A 25445-nucleotide genomic window follows, 5' to 3' on the forward strand; every position below is an offset into this window, starting at 1 on the left:
GACTAATTAGTCTATTCGATAGGTACTAGCATTCTCGAGGTTTGGTTCTGCCGCAGTCACCCAGACACGTATTCACTCATTCCTCATGAGTGTGGGAGTTTCCTACTAACTAGAGATGCCTTTACTTCCTTCGGCTTCTCGTCAAACCTCACCCTCCAGACGCAAAGTCGAGGCCCAGTCCCTGAAAGGGTCTCAAGTGCCATGGCCATGGTCTTTGCTTGGATGTCTACTCAGCCCTGGAAACCTCAGGTATCTTGAGATCCGACTCGAAGGACCAAGTAAATGTCAGGTTCACCCATCAGACATTCATTAAACAGGGCAAAAAAGGAAGCAAAGACACGAGTTGAAGTCTTGCGAGGAGAGAGGAGAGGAATTGTCTGGTACAATTCACCACTGCACACTCTGATTATCCTCTCCTCAGCACCTCTATTTATTTAGTTTTAAGATGGCAAGCAAAACAATTGGAAAGAAAGTGTACTTGTTCTTTCATGTGTGTGTGCATGTGTGTGGAAGATTCCTGAGTACATGTGTGGTCATCATTTCTGTAACAGGCAGTAGTTCTAACAGTTCTGATGATTAGATAAAAGATTAGATGTTTTTGTTCTTGCTATCTCCTGCTAGGCGGCTGCCACATTATCTAGAGCAGAGCAAAGCATTTCTGTATTGGGAGCCGATGTAATAATTATATTCACAATTATTCCTACAATAGTGAACAACAAACATTTTTTGTAACTATCTGAGTTCACATTGATGATCACTCAACAGCATACTGATGAAAATGCACATCCGGGCTGTGTCACTCACGTCAGTAGATCCGTCAAACTGCAGCGAGAAACACTCCCAATCTTCGATGGATGTCCTTCCACACATCAGCCATGGCTTCACAAAACCATGTTACTGTACTCCTTTACAGCTGCAAAGATTTTATTGAAGATAATATTTCCACCTTATTTTTAAAAGATCGGAAGAACAATTCAGCTATGCCTCTTTTACCTCATCTCCATCTTGGAAGGACTTCTTGTTAATAATGATGATGTGACGAACCTGGAAAGATGCTTCGGTGGCGGCTTTCGCTGTTGAGCTATATTGTTTGAAAAGTGACTGCTGTGCGGCCAATTGGGATTTTAGTTCATTCACTTTTCTCATTCTCAGCTTGCTTTTCGGCAGAATGTCGGTGTCGTATTTTCCATAAACAGTTTGAAAATGCCATGACACATTTCACTACACCGGGAGATGAGGCAAACACACTTTGAAAATTACATTGTGAAAAAAAAAAAGTCCGGCTCACATTAGCTCACAAGTGATAAGTTTTTTTTTCTTTACTCCAGCATCTATACTCATATTTGATAAGGTTTCTTAAGTGAGGGCTAAGAATAGGTAAAAATAGGGGGGAACTCACTGACTAGCGTGTTTTCCTGTACTGTCGTTATTTGCGCATGCACGGTGAGCGAAAGGTCAGAAAAATAAGGCTGATGTCTATTTTTTTTTTTTGCCGTCGCGATTGACCAAAACTGCCTCACGATCAATTCGCTGTCTAAAATTCAACTGGCTACAATTCGCTGTCTGAAATTCTCTGTCTGAAATTCAACTGGTTACAATTCGCTGTCTATGGGGGCACAAACCATTGCAATCTGTAGGCCAGTCCCAAGCCCGGATAAATGCAGAGGCTTGCATCAGGAAGGGCATCTGGCATAAAAACTGTGCCAAACAAATATGAGTGTTCATCTAAAGAATCCCATACCGGATTGGTCGTGGCCCGGGTTAACAATACCCACCCCCGGCACTGCTAACCTGCAGGACATCAGTGGAAATTCAGCTACTATGGGTCAGAAGAAAAAGAGGAATGCACAGAGACTACAACTGAGTGTAGGGACTTTGAATGTTAGGACTATGACAGGAAAAGGTCAGGAGTTGGTTGACACGATGATGAGGAGAAAGGTTGATATATTGAGCATCCCAGAGAGCAGGTGGAAAGGTAGTAAGGATAGAAGTTTAGAAGCAAATTATTCTGCCACGGAGTAGATGGGAAGAGAAATGGAGTTGGATTATTTAAAAGGAAGAGCTAGCTAAGATTGTCTTGGAGGTGAAAAGAGTATCAGATCCAGTGATGAGACAAAAATTTGAAATTGAGGGTGTTATGTATAATGTGGTTAGCGGCTATGCCCCACAGGTAGGATGTGACCTAGCATTGAAAGAGAAATTCTGGAAGAAACTAATTGTAGTAGTTCTGAGCATCCCAGAGAGAGAGAGAGAGTTGTGATTGGTGCAGATTGTAATGGACATGTTGGTGAAGAAACAGGGGTGACGAACAAGTGATGGGTAAGTACGCCATCCAGGAAAGGAACTTTGAGGGACAGATGGTGGTTGTTTTTGCAAAAATGATGGAGATGGCTGTAGTGAACACTTATTTCCAGGAGAGGCAGGAACATTGAGTGACCTACAAGAGCGGAGGTAGATGCACACAGGTGGATTATATTCTGCGCAGACGATGTAATCTGAAGGAGGTTACTGACAGTAAAGTAGTGGTAGGGGAGAGTGAAGCTCGACAGTATAGGATAGTGGTATGTAGGTTGACTCTGGTGGTGGGGAGGAATATTAGGAAAACAAAGGTTGAGCAGAAAACCAAGCTGAGAAAGGAAGAATGTATTGTGGCCTTTTGGAAAGAGGTGTGACTTGATGGGCAGGAGGAACTCCTGGAAGACTGGACTGCGACAGCATAGGTGATCAGAGAGACAGGTAGGAGAGTAGGAAATGATGGGAGTCTTGGTAGTGAACCCCAAACTACAGGAGGTCATTGAAGGAAAGAGATTAGTGTAATTGAGGAGAGGCGAAGGGAATACATTGAGACGCAATGTAGGGCAAAGATAGAGGTGGCAAAGGCTAAACAAGAGGCATATGATGACATGTACTCCAGTTTGGATACAAAAGAAGGAGAAAAGGATCTCTAGCCTCATAAGACCCGAACTCTTGCAGGGCATGCATTTTTATTTTCTCTCTGATATTTAGGCTAATTGGGATCTGATGAGTGTAAAAACAAAGAATTATAATTTTACATAATGTAGTTTCTAAGAAAAACGATGCCCACATTTGAGGACATTGGTTATGAATTTGAGTGAACACAATAACATTACATATGAGTAATGACGTGCAAAACTATATTTGTTGCCTGAACACAGCAACAGTTTTTCTGAGTGCAAAAACAAAATTCAAAGCAATAACTTGTGCAAAGGAAGACAAAGGGAGAGCCGAGAACTATGTGGTGGAAGCTGAGAAAGGAAGAATGTTGTGCGGCCTTTCGGAAAGAGGTGAGACAGGCTCTCAATGGACAGCAGAAGCTCTCGGAAGACTGGACTATGACAGCCAAGGTGATCAAAGAGACAGGCAGGAGAGTTCTTGGTGTGTCTTCTGGTAGGAAAGGGGAGAAGGAGACTTGGTGGTGGAACCCCAAAATACAGGAATTCATACAAGGAAAGAGATTAGCAAAAAAGAAGTGTGACACTGAGAGGACTGAGGAGAGGCAAAATGAGTAGAGCTGAGAACTATGTGGTGGAAGCTGAGAAAGGAAGAATGTTGTGCGGCCTTTCAGAAAGAGGTGAGACAGGCTCTCAATGGAAAGAAAGAGCTCCCAGAACACTGGAATACTACTGCCAAGGTTTTCAGATAGGCATGCAGGAGAGTACTTGGGGTATCTTCTGGTAGGAAAGGGAAGAAGGAAACTTGGTGGTGCAACCCCAAAATACAGGAAGTCATTCAAGGAAAGAGATTAGCAAAGAAGAAGTGGGACAATGAGAGGACTGAGTAGAGGCGAAGGGAGTACATGGAGGTGCGACGTAGGGCAAAGGTAGAGGTGGCAAAGGCCAAACAAGAGGCATATGATGACATGTACATCAGGTTGGACATGAAAGAAGGAGGAAAGGATCTCTCCAGGTTGGCCAGAGAGAGGGCTTGAGATGAGAAGGTAAGGGTGATTAAGGATAGAGATGGAAATGTGTTGACTGGTGCCTGTAGTGTGCTAAATAGATGGAAAGAATACTTTGAGAAGTTGATGAATGAAGAAAATGAGAGAGAAGGAAGAGTAGTAAAGGCAAGTTTGAAGGACCAGGAAGTGGCAATGATTAGTAAGGGAGATGTGAGAAAGGCACTACAAATGATAAAAATGGAAAGGCAGTTGGTCCTGATGACATGCCGGTGGAGGTGTGGAAGCAATTTGGAGGGATGGCTTATTCAACAGTGAAAAGATGCCTGAAGAATGGAGGAAAAGAGTACTAGTTCCTATTTTTAAGAACAAAAGCGAAATTAAGAGATGTGGGAATTATAGAGCCACACAATGAAGATATGGGAAAGAGTAGTGGAGGGTAGACTCAGGACAGAGGTAAGTATCTGCGAGCAACAGTATGGTTTTATACCTAGAAAGAGTACCACATATATATTATTTGGCTTGAGGATGCTCGTGGAAAAGTACAGAGAAGGTCAGAAGGAGCTACATTGTGTCTTTGTGGATCTAGAGAAAACCTATGACAGAGTACCAAGAGAGGAACTGTGGTACTGCATGAGTCAGTCTGGTGTGGCAGAGAAATGTGTTAGAATAGTCCAGGACATATATGACGGCAGCAGAACAATGGTGAGGTGTGCCTTCGGTGTGACAGAAGAATTTAAGGTGGAGGTGGGACTGGGTCAGGGATCCACTCTGAGTCCCTTCCTGTTTGCAGTAGTAATGGATAGGCTGACAGATGAGGTTAGACTGGAATCCCCTTGGCCCCTGATGTTCGCAGATGATATTGTGATAAGCAGTGAAAGCAGGGAGCAGGCAGAAGAACAATTAGAAAGATGGAGACATGCACTGGAAAGGAGAAGAATGAAGATTAGCGGAAGTAAAACTGAATATATGTGCGTGAATGAGAGGGGTGGAGAGGGAAGAGTGAGGCTACAGGTAGAAGAGATAGCAGGTTGGATGACTTCAAATACTTGGGTTCAACAATCCAGAGCAATGGTGAGTGTGGTAAGGAAGTGAAGAAACCGGTCCAAGCAGGTTGGAACAGCTGGCGGAAGGTGTCTGGTGTGTTATGTGACAGAAGACTCTCTGCTAGGATGAAGGGCAAAGTTTATAAAACAGTGGTGAGGCCAACCAAGATGTACGGATTATCGACGGTGAAACAAGAGGAAGCAGAACTGTAGTTTGAGAGAGCAGACTTTGATGGTTTGGACATGTTCAGATGCAAGAGAGTGGGTATATTGGTAGAAGGATGCTGAGGAAAAAGCTGCCAGGGAAAAGAGTGAGAGGAAGACTAAAGAGAAGGGCAATGGATGTGGTGAGGGAAGGCATGAGGGATGTTGGGGTTAGAGAGGAAGATGCAGGAGATAAGCTAAAATGGAAAAAGATGACATGCTGTGGCGACCCCTAACGGGAGAAGCCGAAAGGAAAACAAGAAGACAATTTGCTGTCTAACATTCAGAGTCTGTGCCACCAGGCAGGGTTACTGCAGAACCGACCACCCAGCCAATCACAGTTACGCCTTTTAAGTCACATAATGTCACATACTTTAATGTGTGAGCATTGAGAAGTCACATTGGGCAAAGGAGGTCGAGGTGGGAAAGGCTGAACAAGAGGCTTAAGACAACATATACCAGTTTGGACATTAAAGAAGGAAAAAAGGATCCCTCCGTGTTGGACAGACAGAGGGATAGCAATGGAAAGGCTTTGTAGCAGGTAAGGGTGATACAGATGGAAATATCTTTACTAATGGCAGTAGTGTGCTGAATAGATCCAAAGAATATTTTGAGAGGTTAATGAAAATGTGAGAGAAGGACAATGAGTAGAAGAGGCATGCGTGGTGGACGAGGAAGTGGCAATGATTAGTAAAGGGGAAGTTAGAAAGGCATTAAAGAGGAGGAAAAATGGAAAAACAGTCGCTCCCGATTTCATACCTGTGGAGGTATGGAAGCAATTTGGAAGGTGGTTGTGGAGTTATTTTTTTTCAACCAGTGTTCAACAAATTACTACCAGTAAGACGATTCCTGACGAATGAAGGAAAGGAGTGCTCATTCCCATTTTTAAGAACAAAGGTGATTTGCAGAGCTGTGGGAACTATAAAGGAATAAAGTTAATGAGCCACACAATGAAGTTATGGGGAAAAAGTAGTGGAGCCTCGACTCAGGAAAGAAGTATCTGATAGCAACAGAATGGTTTCATGCATAGAAAGAGTATCACAGATGCATAATTTGCCTGGAACCTGCTATTGGAAAAGTACAAAGAAGGTCAGAATGTGTGGTTTTGGATCTAGAGAAAGCCTATGACAGTACCAAGAGAGGAACTGTGGTACTGCATGCGTAAGTCTGGTGTAGTGGAGAAATATGTTAGAATAGTGCAGGACATGTGACTCTGAGCCCCTTCCTGTTTGCTGTGGTAATGGATGGGCTGAACAAATGAGGTTAAGACTGGAATCCCCTTGGACCATGATGTCTGCAGATGACATTGTTATTTGCAGTGAAAGTAGGGAGCAAGTGGAGGAACAGTTAGAAAGGTGGAGGCATGTACTGGAAAGGAGAGGAAATCAACATTAGCCGGAGTAAAACAGAATATATCTCCATGAATGAGACATACAGCAAAGGTCGTGGAAGAGGAGCAACCGCACTCCTAATTAGAACCTATTTGTTTTCCCACGTAACATCGTGATCATTTGTGTTGCCATGAAAAATGCTTGATCAATAGACTGTCTTGACCTTGGCTGCCTTGAGGATGCTCGTGGAAAAGTGCAGAAAAGGTCAGAAGGACCTACGTTCTGTCTTTGTGGATCTAGAGAAAGTCTATGACAGAGTACCAAGAGAGGAACTGTGGTACTGCATCCCTAAGTAGGCTGTGGCGGAGAAGTATGTTATAAGAGCACAGGACATGTATAAGGGCTGCGGAACAGTGGTGAGGTGTGCTGTAGGTTTGACAGAATTTAAGGTGGAGGTGGGACTGGATCAGGAATCAGCTCTCAGGAGACAATGTTAGAGAGAGCAGACTTCTATGGTTTGAACACGTCCTGAGGAGAGATGAGGATGGAGTAGAGTGGCAAAAGAGTGAGAGGAAGACCAAAGAGAAGGCAGATGGATGTTGTGAAGGAAGACACGGGGCGTGTTGGTGTTACAGAGGAAGATGCACAGGACAGGCATTCATTGAAAAAGATGACTTTTTGTAGCGACCCCAAACAGGATCAGTCGAGAGGAAACAAAGAAGTAAATATCAAATATGAATAAAATTAACTGACAACTACAAAAAAGATTACACACAAAATGCTTTCAAAAACCATTTTAACGTGTACCAAAATTCTTTTGAAAACAATATTTCATAGTAACATTCACATGGATACACTGAATCATCGATATGATACAGGACAAATTTAGATGATCCTAGTTTACCTGAAACAATGACTGAGCTTGTTTAACAGTGTCTCCAGAAAGGTCTCTCATCTCTGGACTTTTTCCACATCTTGTGGTATTACAGATTTATTCTAAAGGTGATGGTGGCACAGTGGCTCAGCTGTAAAAAGCAGATTTCCAGCCATCCATTTTCTTGGCCGCTTGGAACCTATCCCAGCTGTCAACGGGCAGGAGACGGGGTACACTTTAAAGTGGTTGCCAAACAATTACAGGGCACATATAGACAAACAGCCACACTCACAATCACACCTTGGGGCAATTTAGAGTGTCCAATTAATGTTGTATGTTTTTGGGGTGTAGGAGGAAACCGGAGTGTCCAGAGAAAACCCACTTAGGCATTGGGAGAACATGCAAACTCCACACAGGCGGTTCCAGGATTGAATCTGGGAACTCAGAACTGTGAGGCCAACGCTTTCCAGCTGATCCACCATGCTGCCTAAAGCTGATTTGAGAATATAATTTTTAAAAATCTACATAAAATATCCTATAATGGCAAAGTAAAAAAAAAAAAAACAAATGCAAATGCACAAAACTAATTCCAATGAAATTGGGTTGTTGTGTTAAACAATACATTGATTTGCAAACCATGTTCAACCTATATTTAATTGTAAACACTACAAAGACAAGATAGTTAAAATTGATACAGGTTATTGTTTTTAGCTAATAATCAATAACCTGGTATTTTATGGCTGCAACTCGCTCCAGAAAAGTAAAGCTGGCACAGGTGGCAAAGACTGAGAATGTCGATGAATGGTCGTCAAACATGTTTAGAATATCCCACAGGTGAACAGGATTATTGGGAACAAATGGGTGCCATGATTGCGTATTAAAGGATTTTCCATGAAATGGTCAGGCATTGACAAGCAAAGCTGGGGTGAGAGTCACCTCTTTGTAAACAAATGCATGAAAAAACAATCGAACAGTTTAAGGACAATGTTCCTCAATGTACAATTGCAAGGAATTTAGGGAGTTCATCATCTATCATCAGAAAGTTCAGAAAATCTGGAGAAATCACGGCATGTAAGCAGCAAGGGCCATTACCAACATTGAATTCTTGTGACCTTCGATTCCTTTGGCAGCAATGCATCAAAATTCGACAACTGTAGAGACTACATATATATATATATATATATATATATATATATATATTATATATATATATATATATATTACTATTATACTATAGACACTATCACCACATGGGCTCAGGAAAACTTCAGAAAACCAATGTCAGTAATGTTCAGGGCTACCTCTGTAAGTGCAACTTAGAACGTATATAATACTGTATAGAGATTCTTGATATTTTGGAACTGTCATCTTACACTCTTAGTGGATTGGTTACTCAGTTCCTGCAGCAAAAAATAAAACCCTGCAGCATCATGCTGCTGCCACCATGCTTCACAGTATCGATGGTGTTCACCAGGTGATGAGCAGGGCCTCTTCTTCCTCTGATATGGCGCTAACAGTTCAAGCCAAAATGTTCTATTTTGGTTTCACCGGATCATATCTTTTTCTTTTTTGCAGGTCTGAGAATCCTTAACGTGTCTTTTAGCAAATTCCAAAGGGGCTGGCATGTCCCTTTCAGAGAAGTAGCTTCTGTCTGGACACTATGCCATAAAAGCCTGATTTGTGGATTGTGTTATTGATAATTAACTTGCTCAATGGTTCTCCTGTCTCTGCAAAGGAACACTGGCACTCCGCCTTTGTGACCACAGGGTTCTTGTTCACCTCTCTGACCAAAGGTATAAAAATGAGTTGGGGAGCTGGAGCAAGTTAGAAGACAAAAACCCACCACCTTCATAGAAAATTCGAGGTGGAGGATTTTGTCAGAATGACACTTTTGAAATGTTCTTGGAAGAGCTGGAGGAAGTGGCTGGGGAGAGGGAACTCTGGGCCTCCCCACTAAAAGCTATTGTCCTCCTGACCTAACCTCGGATAAGTGGAAGAAAATGGAAGGATGGATAGATGGATGGATGGATGGATGGATATTGGGCCCTGTGTGACCATTAATAAAGAAAAAACTAACTTCAGTGATTTTAGCAACCGGCTGTAATATAACAAAGAGTGACAAATTAAAGAGGGTCTGAATACTTCATGTACCCATGGTATGACCTGCCAACTGTGAGCCCTTGAGAATGCTGTGGGATTCCTAATGAAGTTCAGTGAACTGAATTTACCACAGGCAGACTCCGTTCAAGTTGCAGAAGCATCTCAAGAATGGTTAGCGGAAATCAGATGTGCCTGAGTTTGAGTGTAATCGCAACAGGTGTGAATAATCATTTACCCATTCTGTTTGAATGTTTACATTTTTTTTGTAATTTTTTTTTTCCCCAAAAGAAAACTTTATAATGAAACTACTCAAATCACTTTTAAAATAAGCCTGCAACAGCATAATGAGAACAACCTTAAGGCATGTGAATATTTTCTGGTGGCAATGTATCATTATGGTAGATTGTTGAACCCTGAAGTGTCTTGGAGCCATTGTTAGATTGTATTTAAATAAATTGCTATCATAAGACTCTCCTCAGGAAATTATTACTTAGGTAATTATGTGGTTACTGACTGTTAAAGGTGGTATGGGGTCTAAATGCTCAAGATTTCACAGAATAGATTTTAATGTATTTCATCCTAAAAATAATGAAATTGGTTTGGACATGTTCAGAGGCGAGAGAGTGAGTATATTAGTGCAAGGGTGCTGAGGATGGAGCTGTGAGGCAAAAGAGGGAGAGGAAGACCAAAAAGAATGTTTATGGTTGTGGTGAGGGAAGACATGAGGGAATTTGGGGTTAGAGAGGAAGATTCAGAAGATAGGCTAAGATGGAAAAAGATGACACGTTGTGGCGACCCCTAACGGGACAAGTCAAAAGGAAAAGAAGAAAATCCTAAAGATAATGAAATTGGAACTCATTTTCAAAAATAGTCCATTTTGGAACAATTGGTCAATAACTAATTGCACTTGGAATGTCCCTTTTTCATCGGCAAAATCAACACGCAACCCCATGTCTTGGTTTGACGTGATCAGAAATGAATGAAGTATTTCAGGTGGCTCTCACAAGGAGGTATGACAACTATCAATCCTATCTAACCTTGCTATTTTCACTTAATGCTGTGAAAAAAATTAATGACAAAAAAAAAAAAACCTACAGAATTTTCTTTTACAGACATTTACAACCCTGGCTTGCTTGTGAGCAAATCAAAATCAGAATCATCTTTATTTGTCAAGTATGTCAGAAACGTACAAGGAATTTGTCTACGGTAGTTGGAGGCACTCCAGTATGACAATACGTGACAACTACAGACAGACAGTCAATTGAGACATAAAGACATTGTGGTAACACTCATGGAGCAAAAAGGGCTCCTAGTAATCTGGCATTGATGGATTTTTTCTTTTGACAAGTCTGCAAAGGATGCAGAGCCCTCTAGCTTTTAGAACAGTTTGAGTGCCTAATACAGCAATATTGCAGTGCAATGACCAATCAGATCTACTTCTAGAGCTGATGCCTGTGCTAACATAAATAGACTCACTTTAAACGGAATTATTTTTATGTTTTTTTATGTTTTTAAATCGCAAACCATGGAAGAACTGCCCATTTTCACAGCATAATAGATTTCTTTTAGCCATTAAATCAACTCTCGACATATTGTACATGTATCGGTAAATACTTAGACAATGCTGCACAGAAACCACATTGGGAGTTTTGAAATACCTATGGTAGTGGCATATACTGTAGTCGTAGTCATTGATTAAGTTATCTAAGTCTGTGTGTATTCAGCTGTAATCAACCCCCACAACATCTCCACAACACTCAGTAAAAGAGAATATAGTTATGAACAAAACCAAACTCAAAACCACACATCATCTCAGTGAAATGCAGTAATCATATAGGAGGAAGTTTACATTTTGTGAAAAATATCCATAATATGCTGAGGGAAGTCATTTCTAAAATGTTTGAAATATATGCTAACCACAGAAGAGGCCAACACCCTTTCCTATCTTTAGAGCAAGGAATCCACCCAGGAGCTGTCTGTCCAGCTGGAATATCCAGGCATTTTAAACTCTCCAGACCCCCAAACGCTAGTTGTATCATACCAACCTTATCAGGGAGTAGAATATAGCTAAATAAATAAGTCAATAAATAAATCTGATTACATTATTAACTATGATAGCAAAACATGTAATTAAATATGTTAACTCGTAACAAGCAACTCAATACACGTGATTCTCAAAGTGGGTATGTGGGCTCACTCGTAGTATGGAAAAGAATGTTGTAATCCACAGTTGTTAGTCGTACATAAGACAGTGGTATCAACTTTAAAAATAAATACATGAATAATCTGTCACAGTGCAGTTGTTAAATACAGTCCACTACAATAAATATTTTTGACACATTTGCATTTAATTACTTGGCAAGATTTCTATCCAATTAATTCATTTCAAGTAATATTCTAATTCATATTTTATGTGCAATTTTTTTTAAATGAATCATTATTTAAGTTTTATCCCTATCTTTAATCATAGTGGTTTTATTTAAACCATCCATACTTTTATATTACGTAACAGAATTATTATTACTACTATTATTATTACTCTATAAATTGATTAAAACCTGTATATCAATTTTGATAAACTAGGAGTGGGAATAATTTTTTTACAAGGGGTCACATGAGAAACCAGAATCGTGTCAGAAGGCCACACCAATGAAAACTTGATGGCGGCACGCATGGGTGTAGCAGCTCTTTGCTCTCCTGTTTGGTGCTTTTTCATTATTTTGGCACTATTTGTGGATTTTTGTGGAGCCATGTTACCTTATGGTTTCCAGGAACTGATTGATCTTGGATTGAAGCATAATTTACCAATTACTAATGAATATTGTGAGACTACTGGGATCTCGATGGATAGTCAGTCTGCCCAGCGAGCTATGGAGAAGGTGGCGTGAGTGAAAACAGAAGTGAGGATGTCGGTCGAGCCTGGCTGCTAAGCTAAGAAAGCAACGTCACCAACCACCGCTGCCAAGCATCTTTCTGACCAATGCAAGATCCATTACCCACAAAATTGATGAATTGGAATTGCTCTGTCCTGCAAGATATCATGAGTTTCACACTGCTTAAATTGTTATAATAAATGCGCTATAGAACGCTCATCGCCTGGCTCTTGAGCAGAGTTTGGCTGGCTGTTAATTCTGCATTCCACACAAAGCACGTTAACGCGTAGAAAGAACAGTAAAATAAAAAGCCAATGCTTTCTGAAGGCTAGCATGCACGAAATGATGTCCAACACGACGATGAACTTCATATGTGTTTGGTTGTTTCTTTGGACACAAAGGAAGTTGGCTCTTCTCTGGTGTGCGGGTTTATCCTCATGACCAGAGCAACCACTCGCTGGCCAGGTCAGAATTCTTCCAGCTGTTTGGACTCCAAGGCAGCCTGTCACCCTACCTAATGAGGACCCGTGCTGGCATCAAAGAGATGACTGAGAGGAAAGCAGTTGGATTCCAGATTAAAGCAGTCAGTGGTGATGAGTGTTTTGACCTTGCTCCTCTCATTGAATGTAATGAGATAATGAGCGACAGGTCAGATATCGCAACACCAGAGCTTGCCCTTCTGAACACCCACTTAACATCTGTGGCACCTTACCTAGGTGAGACAAATGGTCAATGGTCCCAACAGCGCACCTTTTGCTCAGCGCTTAGATCTAGGCTGGGTAATCATTGGCAAAGTATGCATTGACAATGCCCAAAGTCCAACAACAGTCAATGTCTATAAGAAAAGTATCCTACAGAGCGGACATCCGTCAAACCTCACTCCTTACCAGAATCACATCAATGGGAAAGAGAGAGCAAGCTATGACAGGGAGTCAGAGTGTGGAATCCTTACATGTGCTCAAACGCATTCACTTGCAAGAGAGGTTAAGTGACAGTGGGGAGTCTACTGTTCATCCTCACATGCCGAAACACTCCCATGTGCCAGCTGAGGACAAACCTGGTCACAATGTTTTTGAAAAGACAGAGAATGACAACAAGTGCGCCATGTTATTGGAGGATAAGGTTTTTCTCAAAATCATGCAGAAAGAGTCCTAACAAAGCTGAACAAAGCAGCTGGGTTGCGCCTCTGCCCTTTAGGACACCCAGACCACCACTACCAAATAACCATTAACATGCCCTCTCCCGCCTCTCTTCCTTCCGACGTACTCTGAACAAGAGGCCGGAAATTAAGAAACAGTTTCTTGCCTTCATGGAGATGGTTTTTGAGAACAACCATGCAGAGGAAGCATCCCCACTTCAAGAGAGCAAAGAGTGCTGGTATCTGCCCATCTTTGGTGTGTACCACCCCCAGAAACCGGGTCAGATATGGGTGGTGTTTGACTCCAGTGTGGAACACCGTGGACTTTCCCTCAACAGCGTCCTCCTCCATTGTCCCAACTTCAACAATTCCTTGCTTGGAGTGCTGATCAGGTCTCGCAAAGAACTTGTGGCGATAGCGGTAGATATGCAACAAATGTTCTACTGCTTCCTGGTCAAAAAGGATCACATGAACTACTCATGGTTTCTCTGAAATTAGCACAATGATCTGACAAAGGAGGTAACAGAATATCGGATGCGAGTGCATGTGTTCGGCAATAACCCCTAAGGCTGTGGCCATTTATGGTCTCCGTCAAGCTGCCAGTGAAGGTGAGAAGGAATGTGGGTCAGACACACGCCACTTTGTGGAAAGACACTTTTATGTGTACGATGGACTCACATCCGTCCCCACAGAGTATGAGGCCATCGACCTCCTCAAATGCACCCAAGCTTCCCTCGCCAAGTCAAACCTGACACTGCATAAGATAGCCTAAAAGTGTGTTACAGTGATGCAAGCATTCGCACCAGATGACCTTGCTTATGATACCTGGGTTTCAAGGATGGTGAACTGCCAAAACAAAGAAGTTTTGGTCTGTGCTGGGACATTAACACTGAAACCTTTATGTTCAAGGCTGCAAGAGGTGACAAGCCCTTCACTCGTCATGGTGTGCTCTCCACGGTCAATAGTCTTTTCGACCGCTTGGGCTTTGTGGCACCGGTGACGATCTAGGAAATAGCATTGCTCAGAGAACTGTCCTCTAATGTCCAGGATTGGGACTCAGAGCTTCCTGAAGACAAGAAAAGGATTTGGGAGACATGGAAAGAATCACTTCAGGACCTGAGCAGTCTCTACATCCCACGCTCCTACTCACAACAGTCCCTCTCCACTGCCAAGTACACTGAGTTGTGCCTGTTCTCTAACACCTCCAACTGGGCCATGGGAGCAGTGGCTTACCTGAGAGCTGGCTTCGGAGAAAGAATGTCAAGTCGGATTCGTCCTTGGAAAGGCCAAACTGTCTCCTCAAACTGAACCCACGATCTCACATCTTGAATTGTGCGGAGCTGTCCTCGCAGTTGAAGTGGAAAAGTTGATACTTGAGGAATTGGACCACAAGCCAGATGCTGTCATGTGTGACTGCAAGGTGGTTCTCAGATACAACTTCAATGAGTCCAAACGCTTCTACGTATACGTGCATAACCGAGTCCAACGCATCCGTCAGACGACCTCTCCTCAGCAGTGGTGGTATGTGCCTACAGATCAGAACCCAGCTGATGTAGCAACCCGGTCACTTCCAACAACAAGCTGGCCAACACCATCTGGTTAAGATGACCTGCTTTCCTTCGGAAGCCTCCTCATCCTGAAGAACGACATGCATTAAACCTAGTGGACTCACCTCACACAGGCAAAGGATGGCATCAGTGTGACAAACCACACACCTCAGAGGAACGAGAAGCAACCAAGAAGGTCATCTTCAGGGCCGTTCATAAAGACGCCTATCCAAAGGAGATCATTGGACTGGAAAAGGAAGGAGTGATTCCCAAAACCAGCACACTTCTGAACCTTGACCCTTCTATCGATGATGGTCTCATGAGAGTTGGTGGACATCTGAGACATTCTCCTCTCACCCCAGAACTCAAACATCATTCTTCCGAAGACGAGTCATGTCACAACTCTGGTAGCAGGCATTACCATGCAGAGGTCAAACACCAGGGACGACACTACTCTGAAGGGCACCTGGCCTGTGTATAGTGTCTGACAAGAAGGTGATAAGCACTGTGTCACATGCCGTAAGCTCAGAGGGAAAATGGAAGAACAAGAGATGTCAGATCTTCCTCCAGAGCGCCTGAGCACTTCTCCTCCCTTCATCTTCGTGGGACTAGATGTTTCAGTCCCTGCACTTTGGCCACCACACATACTCGAGGGGGTGGTGCACAGAGCAAGGGGTGGGCCATACTTTTCACTTGCATGAGTACCAGATCCATCCATATTGAAGTCATGGACTCAATGGATACTGCCAGATGCATCAATGCCCTGCGCAGGTTCTTTGAGAGGGCCTGCAAAACAGCTGAAATCATACAGAGGAACCAACTTCATTGAAGCAAGTGGGGACTTGGGCATGAGATAAGAGAAACACCAGACCAATGTCTTAAAGTACTTACACGACAAGGGCTGCACCTGGGAATTCAATCCCCCTTACGTGTCCCACATGGAAGGTTCCTGGTAACGCATGATAGGCGTGTTCCGAAGAATCCTGGACTCAAGGCTTCTGCAAACCAGAGGTACTCCTTTGACCCATGATGTGCTTTGTACTTAGTTGGCAGAAGTGTCAGTGATCGTTAATGCAAGACCACTTGTTCCCATCTTCTCTGATCCATCTTCTCCATTCCTGCTCACTCCTGCTTTGCTGCTAACTCAAAAGCCAGGTCTACCAGCTCCACCAGGCAACTTCACAGGAAAAGATATCTTCAAGTCTCAATGGAAACAAGTGCAAGCACTCACCAAGGGGGTTTTCGGTCCGCTGGAGAAATGAGTATCTTAGCACTCTTCAACTGAGACTCAAATGCCTTACAGCACATTGAAACCTGCAGACGAGAGACAGCGTGCTTCTGAAAGATAACCAGCTCCCTTGTAACAAGTGGCTGACGGAGCTGGTCACCTCAACCTTCCCAAGCAGTGATGGGAAGGTTAGGAAGATAGAGATCATGATAACCACTATGAACATTGTCAAGACATTCCTTAGACCTGTGTCTGAGGTCATCCTACTTCTTCCGAAAGAGAACAGAGGATCATTATAAAATGACAATGTAAATAGAGCAGTGACATTTGTACAATGTCAGGCGGGGAGTGTTGTGCCCTGCAAGATGTCATGAGTTTCACTCCGCTTCAATTGTTCAGTAAAGGAGATATAGAACGCTCATCTCCTGGCTCTTGAAAAGAGTTTGGCTGGGTGTTAATTCTGTTATACACAAAGCAATTTAACACATTGAAAGAACAGTAAAGGAATTACAATTCGCCATGAGCAGGTCTGTCTGGAACTGCAGTGTTATTTTCATCATGGAGACGTGCCTACATGTCATGAGCATATGGCGAGGGACAGGACCCAAATGCAGGACTCCGAGTAAAGGAGATGATGTTGTGGGTGGTTTTATTCCAGGCGTAAGTCATACACAGGTAAGCAGTCCGAAAAGGCAGAAGCACAAAGACGCAGGGCTACAGGGAAGGTCCCAAAACATGAAAAGTGGGGTCCGATAACTCCAAGGCAAGACTTGAGAACATGAACAAAAACGTAACAAGACTGATGGCACAGGAACACTGTAACAAAGGGCAGTGTCCTTGCACAGTAACACAATGAACTGGCAAATGAAGGTGACACACTCAAGGCTTAAATGCCTGGTCCAATTAGTGTCCATGCAGCGCTGCTGTGGATAATAAATAATGTGGAAATAATCAAAGACTCCGGTAAGAGGAGGGGTGGGGGACTTTGTGTTGATGTGCACAATGACTGGTGTTCTAACGGCTTATTCCAGTCTCGTGCAGGCCCTTTTATCTAATGAGGGAGGTAACGATAATCATTGTGGTTACAGTCTATATCCTGATGCTAACATTAGCACAGCACTTAGCCGTCTGCTTGCGACTGTAAACAAAAAGCAGTTCGCCCACCCCGATGGAGTATTTATTGTTGCTGGTGACTTCAATCAAGCATGTTTGAAAACTGTGCTACCCAAATTCGCCCAGTATGTGAGGAGGACACTTTGTTATTAAAGTATTCTTTCCATCTATTTAGCACACTACTGGCACCAGTCAACACATTTCCATCTCTATCCTTAATCACCCTTACCTGCTGCACATCCTTCCCATCTCTATCCCTCTGTCTGACCAACCTGTAGAGATCCTTTTCTCCTTCTTTCGTGTCCAACCTGGTGTACACGTCTTCATATGCCTCTTGTTTAGCCTTTGCCACCTCTACCTTTGCCTAACGTCGCATCTCAATGTACTCCTATCGCCTCTCCTCAGTCCTCTCAGTGTCCCACTTCTTCTTCGCTAATCTCTTTCCTTGTATGACTCCCTGTATTTTGGGGTTCCACCATCAAGTCTCCTTCTCCCCTTTCCGACCAAAAGACACACCAAGTACTCTCCTGCCTGTCTCTCTGATTACCTTGGCTATCGTAGTCCAGTCTTCCAGGAGTTTATGCTATCCATCGAGAGCCTGTCTCACCTCTTTCCGAAAGGCTGCACAACATTCTTCCTTCCTCAGCTTCCACCACATGGTTCTCTGCTTTACCTTTGTCTTCTTAATCTTCCTACCCACCACCAGAGTCATCCTACACACCACCATCCTATGCTGTTGAGCTACACTCCCTCCTACCACTACTTTAAAGTCAGTAACCTACTTCAGATTACATCGTCCTCACAAAATATAATCCACCTGCTGTCACGTCCCATCGGATCGGGGGTAGGACCCAAATACAGGACTTGGACAATGCAAAGTAGTTCAAGGAGTAACGTTTATGATATGCCGAGGTCGGGGATCGAGCAGGCAGTCTGGAGCAGCAGTGGTAGTTGGGACGTCGGGCGAAGAGGGCAGGTGAGCGGGCAGGCAGGAGTCGGGACACAGGAGAACAAACAAAGCAGGCAGAAGTAACGAAGGAGTCAGGCTTACAAGGTTGGTCGGAGAACAGGCGAAGGTCGGTACACACAGTTTCGATCAGGGATACCGGAGCACACAAACGGGACATGAAGATCAGCGAACTGGCGCCGGCCAGTCGTCATCGGGGTCATATAAATACATAGCATAATCAGGGTGCATGAGGCGCAGGTGTGCACCTCCCACTCAGCGCACCTGCGCGGGCACCCGCACAGCTCGTGCTGGAGTGGCAGGATCATGACAGTACCCCCCCTCAAAGGCACGGCTCCCAGACGTGCCTAAACGAAAAAACAGACAATAATTAACACAGGCAGGGGTGGGCGGAAGGGGTGTCCGGAGGAGGACACGCCCCCCCCCCCCAACCCCAGTCTGGTGGCCATCCAGGCCACCAAACCCGAGGCGTCCGGGTGGACAGGTCAGGAGGACGACCCGGACGCCAAGCACCAGGGTCCCCACGGGGCGATTCGAGCGGACGACCTCTGTGAGAAACCAAATGGCGAAACAGGAACCAGAACGAGACAGGCCACTGCGCCGGACGAGAACCTCCCACACCGTGGTTGCAAGACGACCAGGAATTTATCGCCACCGAGACCTGGTTAGTAGGCAGCCGTAGCTTGGTCACCAACGAGGCCAGGTCATGAAACGGCTGGGAGCCATCAGGAGCGAATAGGATGATGGAGAGAAGGACCAGAGCCATGACCGCCACCATTACCATCACCACAATCCCGAAGTCTCTCCAGCTACGGGGTGGCTCATCAGAACTCCCCAGCTCTTGTCGCCGTCGAGACACGGGCGTGGGATGGCCGCGGACCGGTCGCCGCTGGTACTTCTGGACAGGAACGTGAGGCGGCTGGGCAACAGTCGCCACCTCCTGGACAGGAACGAGAGAAGGCAGCGTCAGTGTCACCATCGCCACCTCCTGGACGGGAACGTCTGGGCGTGCCCGTCCCGACAGAGCAGGAACGTGGGGCGACTGCGGGCCGGTCGCTGACGAAGGAGGAACGTGGAGCAACCGCGGGCCGGTCGCCAATGGTACTCCAGAGCACGGACGGGAAGCGGCTGAGGAGACGTTGCCACCTCCTGGACAGCAACGTGAGGCGGCATCGGGTCGGTCCCCACTGCCACGTGAGCTTGCGGTGCATTTGTTGAGACAGCAACGTGGGCGTGGCACGGTGGCGGGTCCGTTTCCAGGGCAACGTGAACGAGAGTCAGCAGAGATCAGTCGAAACTGACACGTGGGCGTGTCGCGGGAACTCTGCTCGGAACAGCCAAAACCTCGACGTGGGAATGGCGAGGAGGCGGGTCAGTTTCCACAGCTACGTGCGCTTGGCGAGTCCGTTCCCACTGCGACGTGCACTTTGCGAGGGGGCGGGTCGGTTTCCACGGCAACTTGAACGAGAGTAGGCAGAGAGTCAGTCGAAACTGACACGTGGGCGTGTCTCAGGAGCGGGTCAGTTCCAACTGCCACGTGAACCTGCGTCAGCAGCGAGTCCGTCGCCGTTCTGACATCAGCGTAGCTCAGCTGGTTCGCCAATCCTTGCCGGACCTGGGCTGTGAGAGCCGCCAATTCAGCGCTCTGCCGCTCTATCTCCGCCCGCATTTTACGGTAGAACGCATCGCGATTTGGCGGCTCCTCCTCCCTCTGGGCTGGAAGCTTCGCTACCAGCTGCGGGTCTGCCGGTCTCACTGTTGCCGGCGAGGAGTGGGAGGACGGTGTCTTCGTTGACACGCAGCGGGAGACACCAGGGAGCGTCTCCTCTGGCCGCCATGCGGAGTTCCCGGGTAGATGGCCAAGCGGGTTCCCTCAAACGGATTGGTGTATTTGTATCCACCGGGCGAAGACGTTCGGGTGCTGGGAACGCGGGGAGGTGGAACAAACTGACTGGGATGAAAAGCCGGGCAAAGAGATTCAAAATCAAAGTCATCGGAGTCGTACTCAGGCAGCCAGTCATACAAATCACGGTCCTCCTCATATTCCGAAAAGTCAGAGTCCAGAAGAATATGAGGAGCCGGACGGGTCGTGTTCGGGACGTATTCATACCTCGCTGGCAGAGCGTAAGACACGGAAGCGGAGGACGTCAGGGAGCCTACCCGGATCGGACAGGCTTGGTCCTCCGGCAGACGGTCTACCTTGCGTCGGTCCCGGTGACGCCGGGTCTTTCCTGCTGGGTCCTGTGCGGGCCAGTTCATTTTGTCACGTCCCATCGGAACGAGAGTAGGACCCAAATGCAGGACTCGGACGATCCAAAGTAGTTCAAGGAGAAACGTTTATTATATGCCGAGGTCGGGGATGGAGCAGGCAGTCCGGAGCAGCAGCGGTAGTTGGGACGTCGAGCGAAGAGAGCAGGTGAGCGGGCAGGCAGGAGTCGGGAAGAAGGAGACTTGGTGGTGGAACCCCAAAATACAGGGAGTCGTACAAGGAAAGAGATTAGCGAAGATGTGGGACACTGAGAGGAATGGGGAGAGGTGAAAGGAGTACACCGAGATGCGACGTAGGGCAAAGGTCGAGTTGGCAAAGGCTAAACAAGAGGCATATGAAGACATGTACACCAGATTGGACACGAAAGAAGGAGAAAAGGATCTCTACAGGTTGGGCAGACAGAGGGATAGAAATGGGAAGGATGTGCAGCAGGTAAGGGTGATTAAGGATAGAGATGGAAATGTGTTGACTGGTGCCAGTAGTGTGCTAAATAGATGGAAAGAATACTTTGAGAAGTTGATGAATGAAGAAAATGAGAGAGAAGGAAGAGGCAAGTGTGAAGAACCAAGAAGTGGCAATGATTAGTAATGATTAGATGCCCTGGAAAGGAGAGGAATGAAGATTAGCCGAAGTAAAACAGAATATATGTGCGTGAATGAGAAAGGTGGAGGGGGAAGAGTGAGGCTCCAGCGAGAAGAGATAGCGAGGGTGGAGGACTTCAAATATTTAGGGTCAACAATCTAGAGCAATGGTGAGTGTGATAAGGAAGTGAAGAAACGGGTCCAAGCAGGTTGGAACAGCTGGCGGAAGGTGTCTGGTGTGTTATGTGATAGAAGAGTCTCTGCTAGGATGAAGGGCAAAGTTTATAAAACAGTGGTGAGGCCAACTAAGATGTACGGATTATAGACGGTGAACCAAGAGGAAGCAGAACTGGAGGTAGCAGAAAGGAAGATGTTGAGGTTCTCGCTCGGAGTGAGAAGGTTGGATCGGATTAAAAATGAGCTCATTAGAGGGACAGCCAAAGTTGGATGTTTTGGAGACAAGATTCGAGAGAGCAGACTTCGATGGTTTGGACATGTCCAGAGGCGAGAGAGTGAGTATATTGGGGTGCTGAGGATGGAGATGCCAGGCAAAAGAGCAAGATGAAGACCCAAGAGAAGGTTTATGGATTTTGTGAGGGAAGACATGAGGGCAGTTGGGGTTAGAGAGGAAGATGGAGGAGATAGGCTAAAATGGAAAAAGATGACACCCTGTGGCGACCCCTAACGGAACAAGCCGAAAGGAAAAGAAGAAGAAGAAGAAAAAGCAGGATCCAAAGTTTCGCAGTAATTGGCGTGATGGCTGACCAAGTAAACAGGCTGTTAATTCATTTGGGTTCAAGCAATATGGAAAGACTTTTGGCAGAGAATGTTTAATCTGTACAAAACAATAATCCACAGTGTAATGTAAGACCATCCATTCCATACAATACATACGGATTTTATTCAATTGTCTAAATCACAAGGTTATGAATATTGTTTGGTAATTATTGATGTGTTTTTGAAATGGGTTGAAATATTCCCAACAGCCAAATTGGACTCTTTGACAGTGACTAAAGCAATATGTAAAAATATAATACCAATATTTGGAATCCCAAGAGTTATCAGGAGTGACAATGGTTTACATTTTGTTAATAATGTTATATTAGCAGAGCACTTCAAGACAAATCTGAAAAGGCATTGTATTTATCACCCATCAAGTGTGGGGTTGTTTATGATAACAAATGTTACCTTTAAAAAACAAGCCAGAACCGGTTGAGACAGAAACCCTTTTTCTAAGTGGAATGCCCCGACCGCACGCCACAGGTTTGATACCACCCATAGTCCGCCCTTCTGACAAGATAAAGGATGTGTAATTTCTCTGTATCTCCGCACTTCTGATCTGCTCTCTACAGCCAGTGTCTGTAACTCATAAGCTCCGGGAATAAAGTAAATTCTTCGAAGAAACTATTCATCATCTCCAGCCTTTATTTGGATAACTAACATTCTCACTACCCGAAATTAAACGAACACGCGGAGGAAAAAAGCGTGCTCCAACAATTGGTGACCCCGACGTTTGTTTCCAACTGAGGTGTTGGTTGACAGACAGAACATCGGCCGCCCAACAATTGATAAGATAAGAGGACATTTATCCTCCGAAAAATGATCTGTCTGTTAACTGGGGTTGAGGTCCATGTCACGTTTGAATTTGTGACATTGTGAAATTAGTCTCTGGCTGGTTGAACAGAAGGGGAAACTTTGGGAGGTATAGTCCTATGAGTAGAGATTGAAAAGCCTTAGAGTGTGTGGGCGTACCACTCTAGAAAGGGTTTAGACGAGCCCTGTGCTCGGAGGTTGTGCCGACACAAAAAGGTTGTAAATCCGTGACTGCCAGACACACCAGTAGGTTGAGGGCCAGTCCAAAACTTTCTGGACCGGGAAGCTGTCTCGTTCTTTTTGGAGAATCCTAGAGACTAGAATTCCTCATTCGAAATCAAAAGACTGTAAAATAAAGAGGCTCGAGAATTTTTAAATTGATAAATAAATAAAATAATAGTAATCCATCGGAGATATGACAACTTGTAGAAATTTAAGCGACCTTAATAAAATGGCCTAAGAAGGGTATGACGATACCCAGTGGTAGTTAAAATAAAAAAAAAAAAAAAAGGGAGCGTCCTTCGGCATCTGCTGGCTCGCAGGTGAGTGTCTTGCGCGCACGCACACACTATTGTAGCATTGTGAGGCAAGTGTGCGTGCGTGTGTGTGAGTGCGAGATCAACGGAGGCAACGCTACTTGTATGTTTGCTGTTCTCATTCCTGATTTTTTATATATTTGCAATTTTAAGGCTGAGTTCTTTGAGTTGTTGGCTATGTGAGTGTGCAAGGTAGCCCACTGTATCCGTGATTTTTGTTTTGTCACTTATCTGCCTCTCTTTTCCAAGTAGAAAGACCTGCTGACTACAAAAAAAGAGAGAGAGGGGGGATTCGATTTAAAACAAAATGGAGGGACAGTTTGATACGGAAAGTGAATGGTTCAATTTGCAAATACTAAACCATTTTGAACAAGTGATGCGAAATGACCAAGTGAAAAATGCATGTGGTGTGTGTGTGTTGGAAGGTTGCCTGAAAAAGAACAAGATAGTGAGAAAGAAGTGTTAAAAAAATGGATGAGGAATTGTCTTTGACTGCATGTTTGGTGATATTAATGAAAGAAATGGAATAAGCTTGTGTTAAATGAGTGGCGGCTCTAAAGTTCGAAGTGGAAAAAAATTACCGGTTGTCTTCAAAAGGTAGAAACGAGAGGGAGAATACTAAGAAAGTTGTGGAAATGAAAGCGAAAGCAAGAATGATGACAAGTCTCGCCTCAGCACACAGCGAAGGATCTCGGTCCATTTGTCCTGGCATGCACATAGGCCACTGATTGGCAAAATTCATTTCACTCTGTATTGCTCTATTCCGTCACTTGATGCTTATTGGATCCAGTCTAACACATGTTTACCCACTTCTGTTTTGGAGCACCAGCTTCTGGATAGGCACCAAGGTCGTGAAACAACCGACAGCGATTTTGCTGGTCAACTTCATGATTTCCTTCCGACATCGCTGTCGTCCATGGATCCCACTGATGTTGGTATCTCCAACGTATCACCTGTTGTGTTTCAGATGAAACCAGGACAAATATATGGTCCCCAATACTCTGTCAAAGAGGCTGGGATGATTGGCATTTCGGAAACAATTGACGGCTTGCTCAAAGTAGGGGTGCTGTGTGAAATTCCTGGCTCTGATTTTAACACCCCCATCTTGCCTGTTGAAAACAAAAACACTGGAAAGTATCGCATGGTCCATGACCTGGGAACAATTAATGCGGCTGTGTTAACCCTCACTTTGCCCGTCCCGAACCCGCACTCGGCACTGTCCCAAATTACATCAGTCCACAATCATTTCACTTGCATTGAATTGGCTAAGGTTTTTTTTGCTTCATCCTTCAATGAAGCATTTTTTTTGCTTTCATTTCGAATGGTGTTTGCTACTCCTACAATCACCTGTCTCAAGGCTTTGTTCTTTCATCTGGACTCTTCAATGACTGTCTCTATAAGTTGCTGTCTCCGTTTGAATTGCCTCACGGGGTTCTCCTGGTGCAGTATGTGGATGACCTCTTACTGGCGGCTCCATCTGAAACTTCTTGTCTCGAAGCCACTAGGTCTTTGCTTGCTCATTTGGCCTCTGTTAGACTGAAGTGTTCCAAGTCCAAACTCCAGATTGCAAGTACTGCAGGCATCATGTTTCAAACATTGCTGAACTCACTCACCCACTCCGATGGATGGTCAATGAACAAGGTATGCGCAATCTTTCTAACACTCTTTGTTGGAACACAGAAGCAGACTCTTCCTTCATCTTCTTGAAACATCTTTCCACTGCTGCAACTCTTGCGATTTCTGATTACAGTGGCATGTTCTATCTTGACGTGTCTGAAAACATCAGCAGTGTTTCTGCTGCTCTTTATCAGAAAGTGGAAAGACAAATTCGACAAATTTGTCTGCATGCCTCATCTCCATTGGAAAAATATGAGCAAAGACACTCAATTTGTGCTTCTTTCGCTTCTGTTCTAGCCAGAGTGATTCAGAAGACATCGCAAATTGTTCTTGGAGGAATAATTGTGATCATAATTATCATACATCTGCTTCCAATAAAGAAATGCTTTGCTGTGCTCTAGATAACATGGCAGCTTCCTAGCAGGAGATAGCAAGAACAAAAACATCTAATCATCAGAACTGTTGGAACTGCTGCCTGTTAAAGAAATGATGACCACACATGTATTCAACAA

General features: G+C 44.6%; 1 protein-coding gene across 1 annotated transcript in view; it reads right to left on the reverse strand.

Annotated features, from left to right (window-relative positions):
* Positions 1-465: 465 nt before the first annotated feature.
* The window catches only part of LOC133513670 (uncharacterized), a 54538-nt gene continuing 29558 nt past the window's right edge, over positions 466-25445 (reverse strand). Inside the window, exon 4 of the mRNA XM_061844634.1 lies at positions 466-913. The gene's annotated coding sequence lies outside the window, so the exon portion shown is untranslated. The remainder of the gene's footprint in view (positions 914-25445) is intronic.

Source organism: Syngnathoides biaculeatus, chromosome 15, assembly GCF_019802595.1.
Source record: "Syngnathoides biaculeatus isolate LvHL_M chromosome 15, ASM1980259v1, whole genome shotgun sequence".
Lineage (NCBI taxonomy): Eukaryota > Metazoa > Chordata > Actinopteri > Syngnathiformes > Syngnathidae > Syngnathoides > Syngnathoides biaculeatus.